General features: G+C 34.4%; 1 pseudogene; it reads right to left on the bottom strand.

Annotated features, from left to right (window-relative positions):
- Positions 1–14,613: 14,613 nt before the first annotated feature.
- Positions 14,614–23,513, bottom strand: LOC149544885 (uncharacterized; annotated as a pseudogene).
- Between the last annotated feature and the right edge of the window lie 3,751 nt (positions 23,514–27,264).

Genomic DNA, 27,264 nt, shown 5'->3' with positions numbered 1-27,264 from the left:
TTCAAGGGTTTTTAAAATTTTCCGATTCGTGGCCAATTCGATTCCGGTTCATGGCCGATTCGCGATTCGATTCGGCCTTGCCGATTCTGATCCAATTCTGATTATCATTACTTTGGTAAAATTAGACCACCCACAATGGAAAATGGCAATAAAATTGCAGTCCACATACTCTTGCATTCATTGCTTCTCATATTGATTTTGAGCCTCCAATCCTGGGTATTATTCAGAATCCCATTTCTTTTTTGTTCTGTTTTGTCTCTGAATTGAATCAGTGCTCTTCAATTTCAAATTGCTTAGACTGTTGTTCTTCCTTGTGAAAGAATTTTGTGTTTCTTTATTTTTCAACAAAAAGTTCTCTTTTCAATCACCTTTACAAATCATGCCTAATTTCATTGACTGAAATAGTTCTGTAAGCACAGAAAACATGTCAGCAATTTACCTATTCTCCTTGTATCCTTGTTTATTGATGATACGAAAGAAGACATCAGTTTATTCCATCATCATATTCAGTCTGCTAAAGCATAGAAAACTCTCTCCAATTTATATTTACGAGATTCTCCTCTTCTCAAAATTGCACTGTGGATGGGGAAGTGACTATACCCATTTTTAACTCTTATTGTACACTAATTTGTTTTCTGTTGCCACAGTTTATTGTTTGGAATATATGTTTCGGTGAAGTAGGGGACAGTTTGATACATCTCAATGCAAGATTCTTTCTTACGTCTAAACCAATGATGGTAGAGAATGAGACACCATGACTGGGAGATGGTTTCTTTTAGCAGTGATCTAATTTGGCATTTAGTTTTATTCATAAAAATGCTGATAAGTTAAATGGTGGATATAGTTTAGTTCTTGGTGAAGGATTTTAGAAATAAAATCAAGGCTAAATCTGTAACATGTAGCCTGTGTTCTGGCTTGAACCATTAGTAAAATATTTTGAATATTGTTTTGTGTGATTTTGTGTGATGTTCCTATTCAAGGTTGTGAGTGAACTGTATTTGTTGTGTGTCTGAGCCCATCCCCAAGATTGTATGCGTCAATTAGTATTAGAACAGATTTCTACATATTGAAAGAAAAGTAGAGATGAGATGAATATTAGAGTAAGGTTTGCTTGTAGGAATGTATTGACATAAAAGATGGGTTATAATAAAGGGGGCTTACAATTTGAAAAAATAAATTACTAGTTCAATGGCCTCAATTAGGATATTAGCAATAAATGGCCATCTTTTACTTGATCCTCACAATCCACTACTTTCAGAAACATTACACCTTTAGGGGACACCACAAGGACATTGATCAAGGGATGGTTCCTGGAATCCTTCCACCTATCTAAAACAGTGGTCACCCTCATTGCAACCCATGACTCCTTTATGAGCTTGAATTGATCTTCAATCAGTTGGACCTCTAGATCCAAGAAGGTGGTGTGTACTTTCTCAAACCTGGGGCCACAATGCCCTCTTGGAGCTTCATTGGCACCCCTCAACACATCCTTCCAAAATGGAGAGTGAACAACATTAAAGGACAACCCATTGTATACAAGCATCAGGCATCTTCCCACCTTAATCTCAGCAATTTTTCAACCCTTATCTCATAAAGTAGTTTCTAGTGGTCCCTTTCTCTTGTGTGTAAGGGGCACAAATTCAGTCTCAATGCCCACCACAGCACTAAAAAGGGGTGGTCTTGTACCATTGCATTCCCTTTGCTCTTTTTGTACTTTTATTGCTACTGAGTTTGGTTGCCCTATGTCATCCCCACACAAATGACCTACCATACGATAATAAGAACTATTTCTTTGTACACCACAATCTCGACATCTCCAATGGAATGCACCACCCCCTGGAAGGGGTTTTATAATATCTACATACTTCCATAGAGGAAAATCAGAGTGAGGTTCTATGCTTTGTTCAGTATTGCCTATTGATGATGAGGCAGATGCCATTACGGTTCCTTTTCCTATGACAAGAAATTAGATACATGTTTATTTTATAATTTATATGCAAGAAAATGAAAAATTCTAAAAAAATGGAAAGATCTTATGAAGAATGAAAGAGAAATGGAAAAGTTGAAAAACTAGAGCGAAAGCAAAGGGAACACAAACTTACCTTTTCCAACCGTTGTAAGCTTGCAAATGTGTAGGAATGAGGCAAACAGTTGAAGAGCACCCACAAATCAATCTTCAAATTCCTTGCACAACCGAACTCTTGCTCAACCACCTATTTGCTCTTGCTTAAAACAAAGTAACAACCTGTTTGGAAACAAAAAATGACAATGAGAGGCCACCAAAAGCATTTCATAACAAGCTTTTAGGATTGTGGGTGCCATAACTCATTAAATTTTGCAAAAAAAATACTCAATTGCCGTCTGTGGGACCCAGAAATGATGTGTTTGGAACTTGGTTTGATGCTTAAAGCAGTGGTCCGCCCGGGTTTGAATTTCCGGGTTTGAATTTGTTTCGAACCAGTTCAAACTAGCAGGGAAATTTTTGTACCCTACCCGGACCAGACATTGAGCTGGACCCTTACTTTGAACTAGTTCGAACTTCTGCTGGTCCAGGGGGTGCAGGGACAAACAATGGTAACTTAGGTTGTATGGTAGAACAACTCATTTAATTAGGAAGTGGGTCATATAAAGTAGGAGATTAAACTTCTATACAAATGTAATGTGTTTGAACTTTGAATGAAAAATTAAAGCATGAATTTGTTGTGTAATATTATATGGCTTTCATTTGCCTCTATTGTACCATTTTCTCTTATAAGCCTCCCCCAAGATATTGAGATCCCATTCCAAAATTACCGTGGTAGGGTCCAAGATTGCATGCCCACAACTCAAAATATTGAGCAGATGCCTAAATGCACCACTGGAGTCATTCATCACAAAGAAAAATATCTATATAATGAATTTGAGCTTCTAATGGATCAGTTGTATAGCTAGCAACAATTAGCACCAAGAGTTTTATCTCAAGAGGGAAACAAAGAAAGATTCAAGGGGGGTGGTGGCATGGAGAGATCAAAATGCCCTTCAATGTTCGCACAACTTTGCTCATGCTGGATCTCAGGAGTGAATCTTTTGCAAAGCACCATAAAGCAAGGTGGATGGGCCTTCTAGCCTTGAATTTGCTCCAAGCCCCTCTTTTATTTGTTTACCTACAAAATCCAAAATGATTCTTGACACAGTGCCATGACAAGATTTAGTGAGGGAAAATGCAAATGGATAAGCTGCATGAGCAATATCTTAACACCTTTGACCTGTCAACATCTCTACTAGAATCACTCCGGAACTATGAACATTGCTCATTTCTTCATACCGGACTGTTCTTTCAAATTGAACTTGTTCAGAAGAGAAATCCAGAACTTCCATCCAATGATGTTGCCAATCCAAAATCACCAAGCTTGGCTGTAAAACGTTCATCAAGCATAAATATTCCAAGTGTTGACTGCTACCTGGAGGAATTTCTTTCCAGTCTTAATGAAGATATGCAAGGGATCGTGCAATGCTGAAAATTAGCCTTCTTTGCATATTCCAGTTGAGAATGTTCCTTGAGTAAATGCTTCCTTTCCTAAAAATGATCCTTTCTAGTGACCCCATCACCACATGATCGTATACCACGTAGCAAGCATGTTGAAATTCCACATAAGTGGATGAAATTGGGATGATGAAGCTGAGACACGATAGTTACCACATTCAAGAAACTTTCTATGCTACTCTCCTTGACAGCTACATGTTTTCCATCAGAAAGAACACCCATCCACCTGGAAGATGAAACTCCTTCAATTTTGCTGTTGAATGTATTTGTTGCATTCTGCACTTCACTGTAGTAGTACTTTTGAATAAAATTAGTAAGGCTAACAAGAAATTGTATTTGTGGACTCAATGTAGGCTGTCCAGTTTCCTGTGAAAGAAAGTGGGGTTGAAAAAAATGAGGGAAGTCTCCATCAAGGGCTCTGATTATGAGTCTTTCTTTCTTATTCGTAAGCCTACCATCCTAATCTTCATCAGTTTTATCAATATCATGCTAATCAAAATCTTTGCAAACAGAAGACACTGAAGCCCACTCATTAAGATCATTTACTCCTATGACCAACATCTTCATGTATCTAAGAGACTTAGAAATATCTGGGAAACATGGCAGGTGGGAAGGATCTGTATGCCAACATTTGTTTATCTAATCAGCTGGCAATGGAGGACAGGAGGAACGCAAAATTTGTCTTTTACCTTGTGCAATTGAACTATAGAGAATCCTGCTAGAAACAGACTCGAATGGTTGCTTACCAGTGAGTATCTCATAGCATGTCATGGCAAAGCTATATATATCTGCCCTGTAATTATATTCTTGTGGCATCTCCATGCTCTTATCCAAATCTTGTGGGTACACAAAGCTCTCTGGCACCCTCTAGTATGACATGCCATGGGAAAGAAAGAACATAAACTGTTTAGATTCAATCCAGCCATTCCAAAATCATGAATTTTCACACGTCTGGAACCTTCATCTCTGAATTCTGGAACATATGTCTGGATGAGAACATTAGAAGCCTTAAGGTCCATGTGCTTGATACTATGAAGGTATTCTATCCCCCTTGAAATTTGTAACATAATATCTATAGCAACATGGAATGGAAACGGTGAACTGTTCTCCTTCGAGCTATCTTCAATTTTCTTCTCCAGGCTTGAACTAACCAATTCCATTAAAGATAGCAACATTCATCCTTAATGCAGGTCCCTATTAACTGTATAATGAAAGGGCTCTGGAGCCTCACAAGAACAAGTACTTCTCTTTGGAATAGGTCGAAAGCCTCATCAGGTGTTTCCTTGACTGCAACTTCAAGTCCAAGCCATGTTCCATGGTAGACTGCACCATATGACCCATTTCCAATATGCCTGTGTTTGGGAATCAAATGTTTTGAAAGGTTAATGACCTTAAGAAAGAATATGTTTTTAGGATATAAGATAGAAAATGTGCTCCACAAGTTTATAATGAAGGCACAGGTGCAAATTACTTAGCCATCGCCTATGAATTCCTTTGAAATGTACAAGCGTATTCTTGCCTTTGTTCAAGCACAAAGAAAAACCTTTGGAATACAGATTTCTTTTTAAAAGGTTAATGACCTCAATGAAGGACATGTTTGTATAAAGTAAGACTGAAAAATGTGGTCTTACTCAAAACTTTGTCAAAGACCTTCAGTATGTTATCTGAGTATATCTTCCTATCAGTGTAACCATTGCAGCTTGTTAGGGTGCAATTGCTAGTTAAATATTCATTGTTTCCTTAAGTTCATGTTAAACAGTGCATGTTCTTGGGTACATTTGTATTTTTCTGTATTTGTGCAAAGTAAAACTTACATTGTGTAGCATTTTTGTTGATATCTTTGACTATTTCTTCAAATTTCACGAGTGAAGTTGAATGGCTCACAAAGAGTCCACCAGGAATCAAGTCTTGTCGAGTGCAAGGCTCTGACATCATAAGGGATGAGGCCGGGATTGTGCCCCGGGTGATTTTGACAGCGTGGATGTGCCTTAGTCCTTGGCTCTAAGCCAAAGAGGTTTCAGGCACGTGTGGGCCTGTATTGGGTTCCTAAAACTGTTTCGTGGTGGCCTTCGCTGGTTGGTAGCTCGCAGGCTTCATGCCTCGATGGGCTGTCTCACAGGTCTGAACCCTCCATTAGAAAAAACAAATTTCACAAGTTTGTAGCGTTTTCTGTATTACATATGGGCTAATATGACTTAAGCCAAAGAATCCTTGATGTCATGGGTATTTTTTTTATTGCTTGAAAGTGAATCAAATTATGCATTCTTTAATTATGACCTCTTAAAGTTATGGTTAACACTTCTCACCAATCATGTGGCAGGGCACCCTAGTATATGTCAAGTTTGTTTCAAGTGCACAGGGAGAGGTAATCAACATTTATTTTAGAAGTTCAATCTTCTATCTGTGTATGATGTAGGAGGCTCTATCAAATATTTATGCTCTCACAATTGCTGAAAGCTTTTTAATTTACTGTTGAAGGGTCATGTATTGGCAGGTACACCAATATTTGGTAGTTTGTTTCCAGAAACATGTTTAGACACCTATAATGCAATTCTTTCTTTTGCACTTGCTGCTATTGATGACTGGTATTTGTAGGTCCTGTTGTTGCATGTAAGAATGGCTTGAATATGTTCTTAATGCCCAGATCCTGTCCTACAATTATTGCCTTGTTTGAGCACCTTCAAGTTTTGTTTCTGAAGTTATGCTCGTGCTTTCCTCTTGTTATTTGTTTGTTCTTACTTGATCTCATGTATTATTTCAGATAATAGCATATTGCTCTATGTATTTGGACTTGTTTCTTATTACATTTTGGCCATTCTGCATAGTATATTACATCGACTTGTACACCTGCCTCTTTTGGTCATTCTGATGCCCTCGTGTTGTTGCCCACTCCTTTGCATGTGTGGGGTTCCCTTGCTTTCTTCCAGTGTTTCCTTCGTAATTTCTCCTCTTCAAATCATGTTAGATTTGATATTGAGTGGTACAATAAAGTACTGGACGTACTACTGCTCATCTAGCAACCCACTTCAGAATAAAGATAGTCACATAACTCCATTCCATACAGTGGTGTGAATTTAGATGCCCTTTTATTAACATTTCACATTTTTAATTTGTACGAGAGGTCGAACAGTTTGGTTTTCCAGTTTGCATAAGTTTACTTATCATGTAGGTCATAGTAAGAGTAACGTTTGGAAATGTATGAAGTGGTACCGAATAAAATTATGTGGAATTTGAAGATGTGTGAAGTATGTCAGGCTTCAGGCAATATCATCATTATTGAAGCCCGTTTCTGCTGTTATTTATCTTGTGTGATCCAGATAATCTATGAAATAAGATTCAATAACTGTATCTTACTGTCTGATGCTTTAATTTTTTGAATGTCAAAGTTGGTTCTGAATTGTAATCTGGCCAATACGTGTGGAAAGGAAGATATTTAAAGTGCCCAAACCATACATGGTATAAATCATAATGATAGGCCTCTAATTTTACCTATGTTGTTGGTCCATGTGAGAATCATTGAAATACAACAAAAATAGGTTCAGTTACTGCGTGACAAATTTATTCTGTCACCTACATCTGTTATTTTAATTTCAAAAGTGCTAGCTTCAAATACAATCTTATGCTTTTAGAAATCAGCTTTGCATGAATTCTTGCTGCGATAATTTCAATCTTGGAGAACTAAATGCCTTTACAATTGATCAACTATTTCATTGATGAAACACACAAAATTGCATTAAAACCATGCCCATATCCCTATGTACAACTGTTAGTTCTTTCTATTTCAATATTGAAACATCTAAGCATCTGCACTATCAATGGACAATAATGGCATAATCAGTTGGCAATTTTATTTACAAATTGTATCAAATATGAAGTGTTCCAAGGTTGTCAAAAATCCATTTATTTTATCTTTCTCAAGCTCTTTGTTTCTTGGTTTTTAGGTTGTTTAGGGATTATTTGTGTTAGTAAGGTCCTTCGAGACTATTGGGATCATATTGATCTAATTTGGAAAGTTATAAGTCCATTGGTCAAACATTGTAAAAGTTGCAAAAACATGTCATGTTGCTCAAAACATTGTCAAGCAACTTTGCAGAAAAGGTGTTTTCTTAATAGAATGGCTAGATGGATGCTTGAAATAGCTGATATGATGGAAAATATATGAATACAACCTTCTTACTTGAGTCTGGGGGTTGGAGAACTTTTTAGTGATGACTTTGATGAATGAAATTGCATTTTTCAGTTCCTTTCTCATTTTTTTCACTATCTTTTGCTTCGTACAGATTATATGGTCCACGTTGTGAGCTGAAACCAATTGGGATTGGTTGGCATGTAAATCTACTTTCATTTGCTTCTAGTCTAATCAATGTTCATTGGGTATTTTGTATGATACTGTTGTGAAAACTGGTCAAAATCCGACCTATGGTAACCAGCAGAAATAAATGTATAACTCGGCTGTCCACTGGTGAAAAATCACCAAGATGAGTGGAAAGGGTTGTTTATATGTATTCTCCGATATGCCAATTTTTTATGTGCTGAAATGGAGGTTTGCATGTGTTTCCAATTAATCATACATTTGATTTTCCTGATCTAGATTGTGTACAAATTTGTATGACAAGTTTGGACGTAAGAAGGCATGGAGTCCGATTTATGTGATTGGGAAAGGTGTTGGGAGTTTGTAAAAGATGCCATAGACACGTCCCAACATGTGTTTGACATTATTGTGGTGTTTGAAACCAAATTCGCAAGGACCTTGTGAATACAATCATGACAATGATAGTGCATCAATTGAAGATTGAATAAATCCAGGTCTAAAAGTGTTGAATGTTCATGTTCTTTGTTTTTCGAGAAAGGGTCTTAGAAGGTCCTAGAGATGTAGTCAAATGATGATTGCTTTTGGAAACCACATGTCAATATACTATGAATGTCCTAGATGAATGTGCATGGCAGTGAATAGCCTAGTCAGTAATGAGTCATGTTTGAAGTCTTTGTTGTGTGCAGTCATTAAATGGTCCATTAAGTCACTTCTTTATGAGGAGTAAGGGCCTCTAAGGTAGTGGTAGAAGTTTAGAAGCACTTTGTTGTGGTTTGTCTTAGTTTCTAAAGGTTATCATTAGTAGTTTCCACAAAACGTGAAGCAGTAAACCCCAAGTACTGTGCATTGTTGAAACCCTCCATGAAGACGTTCATAATTCTTTTGCAGCATCATGAGGTCTGTTCATGATATGGGAAAATCCAAGCACGAGAAGCTCCAAGAGTTCTAAGGATTGTCCAAGGACAAGGGTTTAGAGGAAAGTCCATGAGTCAAAGTATGTTCAATTTCACAAAGCCTCTGCCATTTGATTTGATAAGATTAAGTAGGTCCCTCCTTTGCATTAAATTGGTATCATAGTAGTGAAGATCAATTAGGGATGACAAGAAGATTAGAAAACAAGTAGAATTGAAGACGAGCCAAGATGCCTCCAAGGATGAATATTGAAAGAATAAGTAGAGAGGTGAGGGACTCTCTTTGCCTAAGAGTTGAGGACACTGAAGGAAAGCCTAGATGCAAGACTCACAACATTTGAGATCAACTACTGAAGAGGAGTGTGTTAATCAGGCCAAATTACTAAGAGTAGGGGTGAATCACTTATTCCCAAACACTTCATTAAACTTTTCTTGATTTGGTAGATACTTAAAGCATTCAAAAGCTTATAACAGATAAAAACATTAAAACATTAAACTCTCAACACAATGAATGCTAAAATTTACATGGAAATCCAAGCTAGGATAAACCACAGAAGCTAATTTCTGATGAAAGGAACTAGGTAATTTTGTAGAGAGGCTCACTACCGGTTTGCTCACTGCGGTTTGACTCGTTAACGGTTGGGCTAACTACCTAGAGAAACAAAAGAGGCTCACTGCCAATACAATCAGGCTTCTAGCTAGAATATAAGAAATGAGAATTTAATCCACCTCTAAAGTTTACCTACACTTTGCAATACATGAATGATATTATAGTCTACTATTGATTGCATCAACTCACATGATTTCAACATACAAATCTTTCCATGTCATATTTGCATTCACTTCACATATTACTCTCATACATGCATCATGCATACTCACAACAACTGAGAACATCGTTCTTCTTTTATTGCTTGATATGTACAACCAAGTTTTCCTAAATCAATTAGAAATAGGTCACACCAAAGAATTCCTGCGGTAATAAGAAGTGAAATGTAGACACCTTACTCAATATAGTGCACCTTGTGCATACCAACTTGCTACTCCCACCACTTTGAGACATTTGGTACTAACGGATATGAGCAATGCATAATATTGTAATTGCTAGGACATGAAACATAATGAACACCTCCAAGATAGAATCGGACCCAAATTAATTTTGAAGATTTAGTTGTATGTATATTTTAATTCATAACGGAGACATGTCTCTTGTTAATATCTTAGCTACATTAGTTATCATAAATAGTATTTGCTCAAGGTTTTATCATGATTATAATATATGATGATGATCTATTTATCTATATATGTACACACACAGTCATTTATTATCACTAATAGTAATGCTCCTTGATAATAATAGTGAAGGATAGATATCAAATGTTTAAAGCAGATAGGCCATTCAAACATTCGATTTCATTTCTTGGAATCATTCGATCAAAGCTACACTCATTAACACTCCCTCTTAGCTAGGGAGGATGATTTCTATCCAAATAAACAACACAATATACAATTGTTACCTCATGGTAACATCAAGAGTATGGTATGTCCAAGAATATCAGCCATATGATATTCACCGTACTCATCTTTTCTTGGTATGTGCATTGACATAACATCTCACTAGTAAAATTTGACCTCATTTTTCGATGAAAATTGGTCAAATGATCTACAAATTGTCTTGTCACTATTTTCCTTGGCAAAACTTTGTCCAATCCTTGTTAACGTTGCAATGTTGACACCAAATTTGTGATGAAGGTGCGCTCTGATACCACTTGATAAAGGGCTACACCACCCTTACCCACTCACAATCAAGAATGCCACAATACGGAGACCAAAAATAAAATAAAAATAAATCTTCACAAGCAATTTTATTATACTTGAAAAATCCTTACAACACCCACAAGATGATATGACTTCTTCAACATAAGAGAAATCCTAAATAAGAGTCTTCACACCAAGAGCTTCACCAATAACTTCTAGTTGAAGAGCTACACCTTTAGAGTTTTCACACCTTGAAGTCTTCACGCCTTCTAGCTTCTACTTCTCAAACTTCCCCTTGAGCTTTCACCTTCTTCTCGAGCTTCTACTCCTCAAGCTTCCCCTTGAGCTTGATTTAGAAATGCTCATATGCCTTGCTTAAATAGGCACTTACCACCCCATGCATGACTTATCCACAACCTTCTAGAATTCCTCCACAACCCTTTACAACTTCCACAACCTTCCACAACTTCCAAAATTTTCTACAATATTCATAACTTTCTAGAATTCTACCCACTCACCTCGATAAATGGAATGATAACCATTTATTTTTTTATTTTTTTCTATTATGCCACCTATGCACCTCAAAAATAGAAATCACCTTTTCCTTTCTTTTCTCCTTTTTCTCTTTTTTTATTTTTTTATTATTTCTCCTCTAATTTTCGTCACTTTCTCTCTCCTCCACAAAATTTATTTATTTATTTATTTTTTCCAATTTTTTTTTTTTTAAATTTTTTTTTTTTTTCCATGCAAGATGCTCCTGCATCAGACTCCCCCGGTAAATAGAAAAGTGTGTCCCACACTTTGATGCCAAAAGAAATATCTACCACCATCTTCATCTTCACCAAAGGTTTCCACCTCAACAGAGACAAGAAAACCACCATACAAATCTTCCACATCTGCATCACTCTATCAAACACCCGAATCTCAACCATCCAATCAACATGCTCATTCCCAGGCACAAACTGAATATAATGCTTCATTACCAAACTCCCATTCACATCAACAACTAGTGAATCCACACCAGCAGCAACAAACCCCGCATTAGCAACAACAAACTCCATATCAGCACCAACATGTAGATCTCCATCAATACATGCCAAACTCTCAACACCAGCAACCTCATTGCTCACAATAAGATGCTCTGCAATACATAACTTACCTCCAACAATAACTGGATCATCCACCTCCAAGTGCTCTGCAACATACAAGTCACCACCAACATCAACTAGATCGTCCACAACTGAGTGCTCCACAATCTCCTCAACCAATTGATCATGAAAACCAACCTCGATCCCAACATCAATAACATTAGGAATATCTTCAGCAACAACCTCTAGTTGCTCTGCAGGTTCTGCATTAGGCTCCACAAACTGATCAACAAAACCATCCTCTTCCACCTTGACCTTCTTAGCTTTAGCATCCAACCGAGCAAACATCTTAGAAAAATTCCTCTCCACTATATCATGGATTTTCGCAATCATCTTAGGGTCCAATCCTCTTGGAGCCATCTCCCAAGATCTTCATAAACCCTCTGCAACAAATCCTTCCCACGCTCCTTGTGACAACCTTGAATTGTTTGCAAGTCAGATCGCAACCCGCCACCTTGCACGAACAATCAGGAAGCACATCACAAGTCTAGGACAACGGATTTGCAATCCACAAGCTCTGATAAACTTCACCCAACCAAGGTCCTGGTACAAACTGCCTCACACTTCGGCGATCTGCTTGTACACTCAGGAACTCCTGCTCTGATACCACTGATGAAGGTACGCTCTGATACCACTTGATAAAGGGCCACACCACCCTTACCCACTCACAATCAAGAATGCCACAATACGGAGACCAAAAATAAAATAAAATAAATCTTCACAAGCAATTTTATTATACTTGAAAAATTCTTACAACACCCACAAGATGATATGACTTCTTCAACATAAGAGAAATCCTAAATAAGAGTCTTCACACCAAGAGCTTCACCAATAACTTCTACTTGAAGAGCTACACCTTTAGAGTTTTCACACCTTGAAGTCTTCACGCCTTCTAGCTTCTACTTCTCAAACTTCCCCTTGAGCTTTCACCTTCTTCTCGAGCTTCTACTCCTCAAGCTTCCCCTTGAGCTTGATTTAGAAATGCTCATATGCCTTGCTTAAATAGGCACTTACCACCCCATGCATGACTTATCCACAACCTTCTAGAATTCCTCCACAACCCTCTACAACTTCCACAACCTTCTACAACTTCCAAAACTTTCTAGAATTCTACCCACTCACTTCGATAAATGGAATGATAACCATTTATTTTTTTATTTTTTTCTATTATGCCACCTATGCACCTCAAAAATAGAAATCACCTTTTCCTTTCTTTTCTCCTTTTTCCCTTTTTAAATTTTTTTATTATTTCTCCTCTAATTTTCGTCACTTTTTCTCTCCTCCACAAATTTTTTTTTTTTTTTTTTCCATGCAAGATGCTCTTGCATCAATTTGGTCGAAAATGGCCTCCCTTGTTTGCAAGAAGGTTTGTCAAACTTTTGACCAAATTTGGTCGAAATGGCTCCCTCAATCGATCAGGATGCCAAACCCACAACGATATCCTGGTTGATGCTTTGGTTGAAATCTCGATCGAAGTTTGGTCAAAAGTCAACATTGGTCGAACTTTTGATCAATATGATTTGTTTTAAAAAAATTACCCGAAGATAAATATCCAAAGTAATCATCAATAGCTGCTTAGTCGGTGATTAGTTTGGATATTTATCTTCAGGTGTTACTGTTTGTTTGCTGAGTAGTTTGGAGAGTTTCATAATGAAAGTCCAAAAACTCCAACAACAAACCTAATTGGATAATTATAAAATGAAGAAGAATACTCATCTGGTAGCGATATCACATGAGCTAGAACAAATTTGTCATGACTAATTGGGAACAATCAACTATGTAGGCGAAATCCATAGATGAGATTAAGGAAATGTTATTGATTTGAAAATCATTTGATCGCACCTTGAAAGCTTGCACTAGGCATTTGTCAAGTATCGTATGTAGTTATGCAACCACCTTTTTGTTGTTCCCCTACCACCCAAAAACTTACACCTTTGGTCCCTAACCCAAAAACCTGTTCCCTTGTTCCCCAATCAAGTAACTCTAGGGATCTACAATATCAATTTAAAACACTTCAGTGAGAACCAATAGAAGTCTGATACCACTTGTTCCATTCCTAAATGAATGTGCAAGAACGAATAAATTCAAAAATGTGTCAAATAACATAAAGCAAATGTGAAAGAATAAGAGCACAACCTCACCCATGAAGGAATGCACCTGCAAACTTAGCTCTAATGCTAGAGTACCCACACAATAGCATTTCCTTGCATTTCATTGACAAATCAGATTTGTCAAAATACACCAATAAAGATTTTCCTTCAATATGTACTCAATGGGGAATGAAAACTCTAATTAAACCTATGACAAATTCTTAAAACATAACCTAACTTTGAAGAGCATAATGAGAGGAGGGAGGGATAAATTAGTAATTTAGAACTTTTAAACTCGTAAAAGTTCTCTAAATCAGTAATTTAGAATATTATGTTGAGAAACTACTCTAGAACACTCATTCTTTCCTACCTTGTGCCTACACGTTAAGTATACACATTCATTCTTTTCTACATTGTGTCTATGCATTAAGCATACTACAGGAATGAGATAAGAAAAGTCATGAATTAAAATAAAGAGTAGTAAAGGGGATGCAATTTACAAAAGATAAATTTGAACTCCAATCAGATTTACTCCAACCTTCAAAATACTTTTACTTTATGCAAATCAACCAAAGAGGAAAATAAAGCATGCCCGTGTCACTGTTCTTTACATAGATTTTACTATTTCTACTCTAGTCTTTCCTAATTCAGCTCCATTATAATATAAAATAATCACCTCTTCAAAATTGTTAGCATGGCTATCATACTTCAGTTGACAGGTTCAAAATATATCATCAAAATAACAATAGCAATAGTAGTTGTAAAGATTGTTTGGCCATGACCATCAGGTAGTTCATGAACCGACTGCAATGCAAGAGCAAATAATATATTAAGATTTAATCAATCATCATCAATGAAAAAACAAATGTCATTAATATGTGAAGTTAGCAAAAACTGGATAATTTGCTTTTGCAGCTTCAAAATAAACTGTATTCAGCTAGCCTTTCACCTTATCAATGTTGCTATCTTTGCACCAATGCAAACAATTTTTTTATAGGAAAAAAAAAAAAATCTAAAAGGATTTGTACCAAAAATTATAATTTTGCTTGCAAAGTTTGAAAGATTCTTGGATGGATCTTCTATCACTTAGAGTTGAGGACATCTCCTAAAATATCTTTCATGACTTCTTAATCACATTGAAGCAGTTTCTTGTTTTCACTCTATCAAAACTCAAAAACAAATCTTGAATTCATTGTATAGTGTATATAACATTTTCGAATTATAAAAATAATGATGACCAAGGGATCTTTTTCACAATAAATCAAATTGTAATGTTGTTATTGGAATTCAACTATAAAGTACAAAGTTTTAAGTTAAACTATTTTTGTTTATGTGATTGAATCACTTATAGTATTAGGGAATTATGAAAATGAAAAGGAAAAAAATTGATGATTTGTTGCTTTCAAAATGTAATCTAAAATGTTGATCAAATAAACAAACACATTATAACCCAAAATCTGCATTCTAATGTTATGAACTACGAAAGAAAGAATTGATAATAACCTAAAATCATTTGAGACAATGTTGTCAAAACTAGCTCGATCTACAATGAGATCAAAAGCCAAAATCAGAGCAGATGATGCAAATGCCCCAATTGTAATATGTGAATACTTGAGTCTAAACTAGGTGGCTAACACTGCAAACCCATTATATATTTTAGACATAATAACATGGTTTCATCACTAGAATATGAAGTTAATAAGATAAAATTAGTGAAACAAACTTACTTCCACCATAAGATCCTCCAAACACAACTACTGGTGAATCCTCTATAGTTAAATTCTTTTCAGATCTGTAATCAATACAACAAAATTAGCCAAAGCTTGAGAGGCACCGAGATAGCCCATTGTGGTGGCATTGCTGTAACCTATTTCTTGATTCCCATATGGCATTGATTCTCCATAGTATCGACATTGAAATCAAATCAATATAAACCCATAGTCAGATCTTTTTTGCCTAATCAAAGAAAAATAATAACAAATAGGTTTCCACAGTTTATTCTAAAACAAAATTATTGTTTTTTTTTTTTCGCAATTGTCATGCCTATGAAAAATATTCTCTATATTTTTTTATGATCACAACATACTATTGTTCTGTTGGACCTAAAAATTTGATTTGATTGAGTGGTTCATCAAAACCATTCTTATTAATCAGTACTAGTAAAGAGGACCTTATATTTGGTTTTGTTCGAGTGATTCATCAAAGCCATTCTAATTAATGACTACTACTAAAGGAAATAGTGTGATTCCAGATGAACCATCTTAACGATTTCTTAGATTTTCATGACCTTGAGATATAATTGTTCTTCATATTTGAATTACAAACTTTAAACTTTGATTTGTTCCAATGATTCATCAAAACCATTCTAATTAATAGGTTCTATTAAAGAAGATAGTGTGATCTCAGATGAGTCACGATCTTAACGAGAAACAAACATTTCTTAGATTTTATGACCTCGAGATATCATTGTTCTGGTAGATTTAAACAACTTTGAAGCTTTGTTTTGTTTAATCAATTCATGAAAAACTATACTGATAGATGAATCATATTGAGGAAGATAGCTTGATCTTAGATGAATCATCCTAATCAATCAAAACTTTAAACAAGAAATATATAGAATCATTTTTTCTCATAATTGATAATAAGACTTAGATCTGAGATGTTTTGAAGAAGCATTAATAAAATTTAGATCCAAGATATTGTAAGAAATGATAATATTGAGCAAAGAACGAGAAACAATCCAAGTAAGTTAAGTGTGAAACAATGTTACCATAAGATAAGCAAAATCCAAGAGCATACACCAAGATGGTTCAATAATGGAGACAAGGATTTATAAGGGGAAAGCAAAGAAAACCCCTTGTGAGTATTATGAATGAAGGCAAATGCCTAAAGAAGAGAGAGGGAGAGTGTTGGAGCAAAATAACTCAATACAATAACATCAAAGTGATAAGAGTGAAGAGGAAAGAAGGAGGAGCATCTCTTATATAGAGATGAGAAAGGAGTTGCATTTGTAACTCCCATTTCTATGAATGCCACATTCATAATAGGTGTGTGCAAAGTATCACAATCCTCTTAAGGAGGATAAACTAAATAAAGAAATAAACAAGAGTTGTCCTTACATGTGGAATAGAGGACAAACAATGACATGTCCTCCACATGTGTACAAGAGGACAAACTACATTTAGGGACCCTTGGAATATCCCAATTAATAAATCCAAGGAAAGATTAACCTTTCTAACACCCCCCCTTAATCTTTACTTGGGGAGTTTACATCAACGGGTTGTAAGCCCAAATTTTTACAATGGAATTGAAATCTTTCTTTAGAAAGTGGTTTGGTTAAAATATCAGCCACTTGATCTTCTCCTTTACAATAAAGAAGAGCAATTTGCTTGTCTTCAACTTGTTCTCGAACGAAGTGATGTTGAAGTGAAATATGTTTGGTTCGTGCATGAAAAACTGGATTCTTTGCCAAGGCAATAGCACTTTGATTGTCACAATGTATAGGTGTAGGTGATTGTTGAGGTAGACCCAAATTGTCAAGAAGTCTTCTAATCCACAAAGCTTCCTTAGCTGCATTGGTACAACCTTTGTATTTAGCTTCAGTTGAGTAAAGAGAAATAGAGTGTTCTTTTTTGCTTTTCCAAGAAATTGCACCTGAACCAACAAAGAAACAATAACCACAAGTGGATTTCCCATCATTAGGATCTCCACCTAGATCGAAATCAGTATAGCCATGTAAAATAAATTCAGAATATGCATCATAAAATAATCCCATATTAATAGTTCCTTTAATGTACCTTAAGATGCGTTTAGCAACTTTAAAATGAGTTTGTTGAGGTTTAGACATAAATCAAGAAACTAAACCAACACTATAAGCAATATCAGGTCTAGTAAGAGTTAAATAATTTAAACTTCCTACCAACTGTCTATACAAAGTTTCATCAACAAAAGGAGTATTCATATCATTCATTAATTTAGTTCCTAGTTCACATGGAATTGAAACATGGTTAGATTCATTCATCTTAAATTTTTCTAAAAGATCATAAGCATACTTGCTTTGAGAAAGAAAGATACCTTTAGGAGTTTGGCAAATTTGCATACCTAAGAAGTAATGTAAGATACCTAAATCAGTCATCTGAAATTTTTGTTTAAGTTGAAACTTGATATCAGAAATCAAGGCATGTGAACTAGAAGTGAGAATTAGATCATCTACATAAACAATAACAATGATAATATCATCATTAGTATGTTTAATATACAAATTAGGATCATTCTTACTTCTAGCAAAACCTTGAGAAATAAAGAAAGAATTAATTTTAGAATACCATTCTCTAGGGGATTGTTTAAGATCATAAATAGATTTGTTCAATTTGCAAACCAGATTTTCACTACCTCTCTTAACAAATTCAGGAGGTTGAGCCATAAAGATTTCTTCATGTAAATCACCATTTAAGAAGGCACTTTTAACATCCATTTGATGAATGGGCCAATTCATTTTTGATGCTAAAGCAAGAACTAATTTGATAGTAGGCATTTTAGCAACAGGAGCAAAAGTTTCATTATAGTCTAATCCTTCAATTTGTGAAAAACCTCTAGCAACTAGTCTAGCCTTAAATTTACTAATTTCATTATTAGTATTCAATTTTGTTTTGTATAACCATTTACATGAAACTATATTCTTGCCATGAGGTAACTTGACTAAATCCCAAGTTTGATTAGCAATTAAAGAATCATATTCCTCTTGCATGGCTTTCTGCCAATGAGGTTGAGAGTTAGCTTGATCAAAGGACTTAGGATTGTTAGAATTCATAATAGTAGTCATCAAAGCATAATTACAATAATTAATCCTTCGATGTTTAATTCCACCAAATCTAGAAATGTAATCATCACCTTCATTGATTAAGTTTTGAGCCCATTTAGGTTTATGTTTAGTTGTAATGGAATTATCACTAGAGGAAGAATCATTAGCAATAAAAGCATCATTAGTATCTACTTGAATATTATGAGTGGGAGGAGCAGAAATAATAGGTGGTACTTGAGTTGAAGGGTTAAGAGACGGAGTAGGGTTAAGAGAAGGAGGTTGGTTCTCTACCAGCACAATTTTAATGCCACTGAATTTTGCATCATGTGTAGTAGAGCAATCATGGACTCCATTTTCTGCAATACAAACATCTCTAGCAACTTGAACTTTGTTAGTAGTGGAATCATAAACACGATAACCTTTAGTGTTTTCATCATAACCAACAAACATATAAGGAGATGACTTAGCATCTAATTTATGCCTTTTCTGTTTAGGAGTATGAACATAAGTAATAGATCCAAAAATCCACAAATGTTGTAAATTAGGTTTCCTACCAGACCAAGCCTCTTCTGGAGTAATAACCTTGAGAGCTTTGGTAGGAGTCCTATTAAGAATATAAGTTGCACAAAACATGGCTTCAACCCAAAATTTATAATGCATATTCTTAGCATGTAACATGCTTCTAGCCATTTCAACAATGGTCCGATGCTTTCTTTCTGCCACACCATTTTGTTGTGGTGTATAAGGAATAGTAAGCTCGTGTTTAATTCCACATGATTTCAAATAAGAGTGAAAAGCATTATTCACATATTCCTTTCCATTATCAGTTTTGAGAATTTTAAGTTTAAAACCAGATTGCCTTTCAACATATAACTAAAATTCAATGAATATATCAAGAACGTGATCCTTGCTATGCAAAAAATAGATCCAAGTTCGTCTAGAAAAATCATCAACAAAGGTAAGTGCATACCGAGAACCTTGGATGGAGTTATTCTCCATGGGGCCCAATAGGTCACTATGGACAAGATGCAACTTATGAGTTGCCCGCCATGATTTTCCACTTGGAAAGGGCTCCCTATGCATCTTACCACTCATACAACCTGTACAGGCAATCTTAGAAGGAATAATGTGAGGCAAGCCATCAACCATATTGTGCTTTTGCATGAAAGTAATATAATCTGAATTTAAATGGCCAAGTCTTTCATGCCATATATTGCAATCAATAGAAGTATGTAATGAATATCGTGAACTAGCAAATTCATGGAATTTAAACAAATTGTCATTATCCATTTTAGCATGAGCAATCACTTTTTGAATTTGAGGATCTATGATATAACATGTATCTTTGTAGAATTCAACTTTATAGTCCTGACATAACTGTGAAACAGAAAGTAGATTAGTTTTCAAGTCAGGTACATATAATACATCATGCAATTTACCATTAGGAATAGTAACATCACATAATCCTTCAACTTTACAAGTTTGATTATTAGCTAACTGAATAGGTATGTTAGCAATATCAGGTTGTAAAGAATAAAAAATTTCTTTATGAGAAGTTACATGTTGTGATGCACCACTGTAAACAATCCATTCTAAAGGTCTACAAAGATTCAAGCTAAAAGTAAAAGCATGACAAGAATTAGAACCAGTAGAGTTACCTTTTTTATGATTTGATTTTTGATTATTGTTACTATTATTTATAGGTTTTTTATCATTTTCCTTTTTAAAACAGTTATTGACAATATGACCATCTTTGCCACAATAAGAACAATGAGGTTTGGAATTGGAATGATTCCTTTGATTATTAGTATTACGATTGTTATTATGATGATTGTTATTATTGTTATATTTCGTATGAAATTTATTGTTGGAATTATTTGAATTAGTATTATATTGTTTGTTGTTATTATTATTATGATTGGAACGAAAATTATTATTTGAATTTTTAGACACAAATGCATGTTCAGTTGATTTAAGGGTACCAAACTGAATTAGCTTAGCTTCTTCCTGTCTTAATAAAGTTTGAAAAATAACATAAGTTAATTGAGAAGTTAAAGTAGGAATAGCAAGCTGTGCATGAATATTAGTTATAAACTGTTGAAACTGTCTAGGAAGACACTTTTTAAGAATAAGATGAATTAAATGAATGTCCTCTAATTGAACACCTAAGGCAATAATTTGGGTTTTAAGAGAATCAAAATTTAAAAGAAATTCATCCGTACTCTTAAAATCTACATACCTGAGATCTTCAAGTTGATCCTAGAACTGTATTTTGCGGTATTCATCTCTATTGTCATACTTGGTTTGCAAGATGGACCATGCATCATGAGCTTTAGAACAGTGAGCAATTAACACATATAAATCTGGAATAATAGAAATACCAATTAAACCTAAAGCTTCTTCATTTTTAGATTTCCAAGTATCTTTCTCGTCTTGAGTAGCCACTGAACCAGGTTAAAGAGAGGGATCAGTGGCTATTTCAAAGAGGTGTTTAAAATGAAAAATGAATGAGATATGAGTTTTCCAAGAATGATAATTAGAATAACTAAGTTTTATTTCTGGAATTAAGGTTGACATGATTACAAGATTGATGAATTAAAAAAAAACTCCTTGATTTGAAAATTAAATTAATTGAAAAAAAAATCTCATTTTTTTTTTAATATATATATAAAATTAATAATATATATATTTTATATATTTATTGCAAAGAAAACAAATTAGAGTAAAAAAAACTTTAATGAAATGAAAAAGTTTTTTTTTTTTTGAAAAAGTTGAATATATAAAAAAATGTGTTTGTTATAATAAACTTTGTAAGGTTACAAAGGTTTCTTATTTTTTAAAAACTTTTTTTAAAAAAATATATTAAACAATAAAGTTGGGCAGACCGAGCGAAGGTTTAAAAAACGTGCGGTATTCACTCTGAACTTGGAATAGATGATAAGGGGGGAGCGGATGGTGTGGCGGCGCAGGCGGCGTGTGACGCGTGGCCTGAACGCAGGCCGCACCAGAGGTGTTAGGTCGGGCCGTGCAGGCTGCTGGTGACCCGTGGTCCGAAGTGCAGACTACGGCGGATGATAGGTGGTAGGTAGCGGCGGGAGCAGAGGTTTAAAAGAGGAAAAGGAAAGGGTTCAAAATCAGTTACAAGGTATGCTAAACACGTCGGTGGCGGGGCTCTTGTTTATGTTGCAGCCGTCATGGAGTATCTTGCAGCTGAGGTTTTGGAAGAGCTGGAAATGTGGCGAGAGACTGGGCGTGTTGCGCGGGCTAGGCGCAGGTGGCACGCGGGTGGCATGTCCGCCCAACAAAAAAAATTTGAGTTAAAAGACTCTCGCACTATGCGCGATTAAAACATTTAAATGACGTGCTTATGGATAAGAGAGATTTAAAAAAAATTAAAAAAAAAAGCCCAAATAGATATAGATTATTATATAAAAACAATATATTAGAATTTTTTTTTAAAAGAGTAGGAAAATTATATACTTGTTGACAACTTAACCCATGTAAGTTCTAAGAGTATTAATAAATATATACAATATTTATAAAAAAATTGCACAATAAATTACTGCTATGAAATAAATGCTCCTTGTTTTGGCGGCACGCCTTCCAAAACAAGAGCAAAATTTTGAAATTTTTTTTTTTTTGAAAAAGAAAACCCTTTGGCGGCAAGCCTTCCAAAGAGGGTTAGTAAAAAAATAATATGAAATCTGCACACACAAGAGATGTTAAAATGATCTAAAACCACAACACAAACTTTCGAACTTTCAAACTTCTTCTCTCAATAAAGTCTCCAAATAAGGTGTGCTCCAATGAATGGCAACCTTCAACACAAAAACTTAAAACAAGGATTAATAACCAAGCTCTGATACCATGTAAGAAATGATAATATTGAGCAAGGAACGAGAAACAATCCAAGTAAGTTAAGTGTGAAACAATGTTACCATAAGATAAGAAAAATCCAAGAGCATACACCAAGATGGTTCAACAATGGAGACAAGGATTTATAAGGGGAAAGAAAAGAAAACCCCTTGTGAGTATTATGAATGAAGGCAAATGCCTAAAGAAGAGAGAGAGAGAGTGTTGGAGCAAAATAGCTCAATACAATAACATCAAAGTGATAAGAGTGAAGAGGAAAGAAGGAGGAGCATCTCTTATATAGAGATGAGAAAGGAGTTGCATTTGTAACTCCCATTTCTATGAATGCCACATTCATAATAGGTGTGTGCAAAGTGTCACAAGCCTCTTAAGGAGGATAAACTAAATAAAAAAATAAACAAGAGTTGTCCTTACATGTGGAATAGAGGACAAACAATGACATGTCCTCCACATGTGTACAAGAGGACAAACTACATTTAGGGACCCTTGGAATATCCCAATTAATATATCCAAGGAAAGATTAACCTTTCTAACAGATATTTTAAAGAAGCATTTATAATGTACACTTTTGAGATCTTTATATAGTAGTTACCTTTGTTTTGTATTTCTGTAGATTTAATGACTATGTTCTTCTTTCCAACTAGATTTTATCAATAATGGAGTAGAAATGTAGATCAGAGCAAAGCATAACATACCTCAATGGAGACAAGAAGGGCCTTGAATTGAGCAGCAATGTCAAACATAAACCCAATGTTTTGAGTAAACCATTTAATAAATCCCTCATTCCCCATATACACAAAGATGGGAGATTTGAAAGAAGCACCACTCCAACATTTTGAATTGATGAGATATTTTTGTTGAAATGTGCCATAGCTGTGTGGAGTGAAGCTGAAATGATCCAAAGTTTGTACGAAGTATTTGACATCATATTCTGCAGAGGGAGAAGAAGAAGGATGAGGAAGAGAAAACTTATTCTTTCCCATGATACCATGAGCACGAGGAAGGGAAGAAGTAGGTACAACATGAATAGAGAGGCCAAACAACTTGGGTAATATTGGCAACTCGTTGTTTGTTATAGCACAATTGTTAGAGCACATCATCCTATGTTCATTGTATATTTTTAAACCCCTCTCCACTCGTCATAGTGCTAGTTTGTTATAGTGTGATTTGGGAGCACTAAACTCTCTAATAGACTTTCCCATGATGTTTGTAAAGAATCATCATGCAAATGCAAACTATATAAATTAAGGCAAGAAAGTTTCAAGTTGCATTCAAATCAAATGGATGAAATCTATGAGTTACATGATTCCTTTTCCCCATTGGTATATCAGATTTCTAGTTGTGGGTATAATCTCTACATAGATGTCCACAATCATTCACAAACCATTGGTAGAGTGAAAAATTAACAATCAAACAAAGTTTAGAGATTTATACAATATTACCAAATGATTTCTTCACATAGGAGTAATTTTTTGCATTAAGGTTTAAGAAAAGTACCCATGTATTTAATTTATTTATTTTTCGTATTTATTGCAATACTTCATTTGCTCTAATTTTTGACGATTTGTTTCAAATTCTTTTTTATGTAGAATCTAGATTTTCCTGATTGGATGACAAAAAAAAGGGTGGATCCAAACCTTGATTGTGATTTATTGTTATATATTTTAATCATATATTATCATAGTTTTTTGTCATTATTATCATGCACTCATGTCTTACTAATTTTGAGGTCTTCCTATTTATTATTCCATTTGAACACCTCATATTTGATGATTCAATGCCATTTTGTCCCAGGGAGGGAAATACATCTTCTCTAAGGGGTCATTTCATCATATTTTAAATCTATCCTTTTACATATCTTTATATTTCTTACTGTTTGATTTTGGATAACATCCCAAATTCTAGATTATTTTTATTGTTCATTTATGAGCACTAATCTCTTATAACCCAAATTTAGACTCTTGCCAAGTGCTAATCACACCTTTTTAAAGCAAGTTAGGTCATTCTATGTGTATGTTTGGTGTATGCAAGAACATTCATTCCAACATTGAAAAAAACACGTTTGGGACCACTACTTGAACTATTAAGATTTAATCAAAGATCATCAATGAAAAATGGAAAGCATTCTAGTAACACTTATCAAGTTACTAGTGGCACACGTCATCCTGCACTTGTTGGTTCCATTCCTAATATTTTTGAAACTTTTTCTTAGAATTACAAAAGTAGTTCGCAAGAGTATGATTTAGGAGAAGAATTCTCTTGTAACCTAATATACTATCTTGAAATGTTTATAAACACTAAGTGACTTTATGCAAGTCCAATTACAAAAAATTAAGACAAAAAGGTTTCAAGTTGCACAACTAAATGACTCCAATCTAACTTAACTGCCAACAAGATTTTATTTAATAACTACTAGCTGATAGAGATTCCACTAAACACTATGATTAAAAAGGGGACATTACAACACTGAAAACACACATAAATAAGCTATATCACAAACCTATTAGTGGAGTAGATAACAAGAGTACATCTAGTATAATCCAACTGTATTTGTTCCTTGCATCCTTGTGTAGACGTAATAGTTTAAATTCACAAGTTCAAGTTGCATTTTGTAAGTTGGAAGTTCATGCACATTGTGAAGCCATACGAATTGAAGTTAAGTAAAAATATACCAATAAATATTACTAATTAAATTTTCAATGTTCTTCATATGTCCCATCAATCGTGGAAGGTGGTCTTAATTTAATCTAACTGTAACTGCAACAATGACCATAACACCAATAAAAAAAAACTATAGTAGAATTAAAGAAAACATATCTGGTATTTCTCAATGTCATAATTTTCATATGCAAAGGATTTAATCTCAATGTCAAACTACAAACTTGATTTCTGCAAGAGGAACCATGCAATTTTGATGCATTCAAGAAGAGAATACTTACACAAAATGAAGCCCAATCATGCTCAACAAGTTGAGTACTAGGCCTTCTAGTTTGTTATTTGATAGTTTCCTAATAGTGACACATTCAAAATGCACTTATAAGCAAAGACCTACAATGAATGAAATTGATTAATTAATGAAGGGATGTTAGTTTGAGCTTCACTTGGTTTCAACAATACTTTAATATTCTCTACTTAAAAAGGCCAACAACGTGAAGGTAGAAGCTCATCTAGCCTCACCCCCCCTCTCCCTAATATCAATCTAATTCCCCATTAACATCTAATTGCATACTTCATTCATTCATCCATCCATTTATGAACTATAACTTTCAATCAATACAATCACTTAACATTCATAATACACAATACTAATCAAGACTTTATTAACACATAACAATATTCATTAACATGACATAAAAATCAATATTAATATGCAACATTCATATATAATCACTTAAAACAACGTTCTTACATTATCTAACAAAGTTTATCAAAGAGCATTTTTAAAAAATCATTTCTTCTTTTTGTTTTTCTTAGCTTTCTTAAGGAAAAGGCTGATAGGAGCATCAATATATTCCTCATTTTCCTCCTCCATGGCACATGTAATTGTTGGAATTTACAAGTGGGAAGATTTACTTCTGAGAGGGGGGGGGTGAATAAGAAGTAATCAAACTTTAACCTCTAAAAATTTTCACTGAGATTATTCACATGCATCTAACACATCTAATTAACATGAAAGTAAAGACATGCATGAAAAAGATAACACAGGATTTGGTCACCTAGAAACCCTCCAAATTGAGAAGGTAAAATTAGGGTGGAGATGACACCCACAAATTATCACTGCAACAATATGTAACTAGTTAAGGTTACAAAGTTTGACCACCATCAATGATCTGCTCTATGAAAGGCCTACCTTGTTAAAGGCTTTACACCATGTTAAAAGTGACTTGGTTAAAGGATTTATAAACACTCACTTGGAATGTTACCCTGTTAAAGGATTTACAACCCTGTTAAGGATCTACAATATGGCTGCTAAACCAAACTATCATCATAGGATTTTCATTCTCCTAATACAATGGTTAGAAAGTATAGTAGAATGTCTTGACCTGATAACTTACAATCTTCAATTGCTGATTCTAGATCCTTGTTCTACTCAATCTGATCTGATTCTTCCTAATTTGATATAACTTTGTTCGTAGTGCTGATACTCTATTCTAACCAACTAGATTCTGCAATGCTATTCCTCCTCTAAGTTCTTACACCCCTTGTTGCTTCCTTGAAAATTTTGCTAGCATTCTTTCATGCATTCCCAGACAACCTCTTACTCTTCCATTCATCTCTCTCTCTCTCTCTCTCTCTATATATACATATATATATACATATATATACACATGTATATGTACATATATATATATATATACACATGTATATGTACATATATATATATATATACATATGTATATGTACATATATATATATATACATATGTATATGTACATATATATATATATATACATATGTATATGTACATATATATATATATATACATATGTATATGTACATATATATATATATACATATGTATATGTACATATATATATATACATATGTATATGTACATATGTATATATATATATATATATATGTACATATACATATGTATATGTACATAAATATATATATATATATATATATATATATACATATGTATATGTACATATATATATACATATGTATATGTACACACACACACACACATATATATATATATATAAATTATGGGGTATCAACCTCTTTTTAAAGGCTTTGAGACTTAGGGTTAGGTATGAATCCATGATCAATATTTATCCATCTTTTCCTGCTCAAATCTTTACACTTTTCCTATTGGTTGCATGCTTTCTCCATTTTTAT

This window comes from Cupressus sempervirens, chromosome 8 (genome assembly GCF_028749045.1).
Source record: "Cupressus sempervirens isolate cs-2001-9-10 chromosome 8, ASM2874904v1, whole genome shotgun sequence".
Classification (NCBI taxonomy): Eukaryota; Viridiplantae; Streptophyta; class Pinopsida; order Cupressales; family Cupressaceae; genus Cupressus; species Cupressus sempervirens.
The sequence above is the reverse complement of the archived record's forward strand: the minus strand, read 5'-3'. Positions and strand labels throughout refer to the sequence as shown.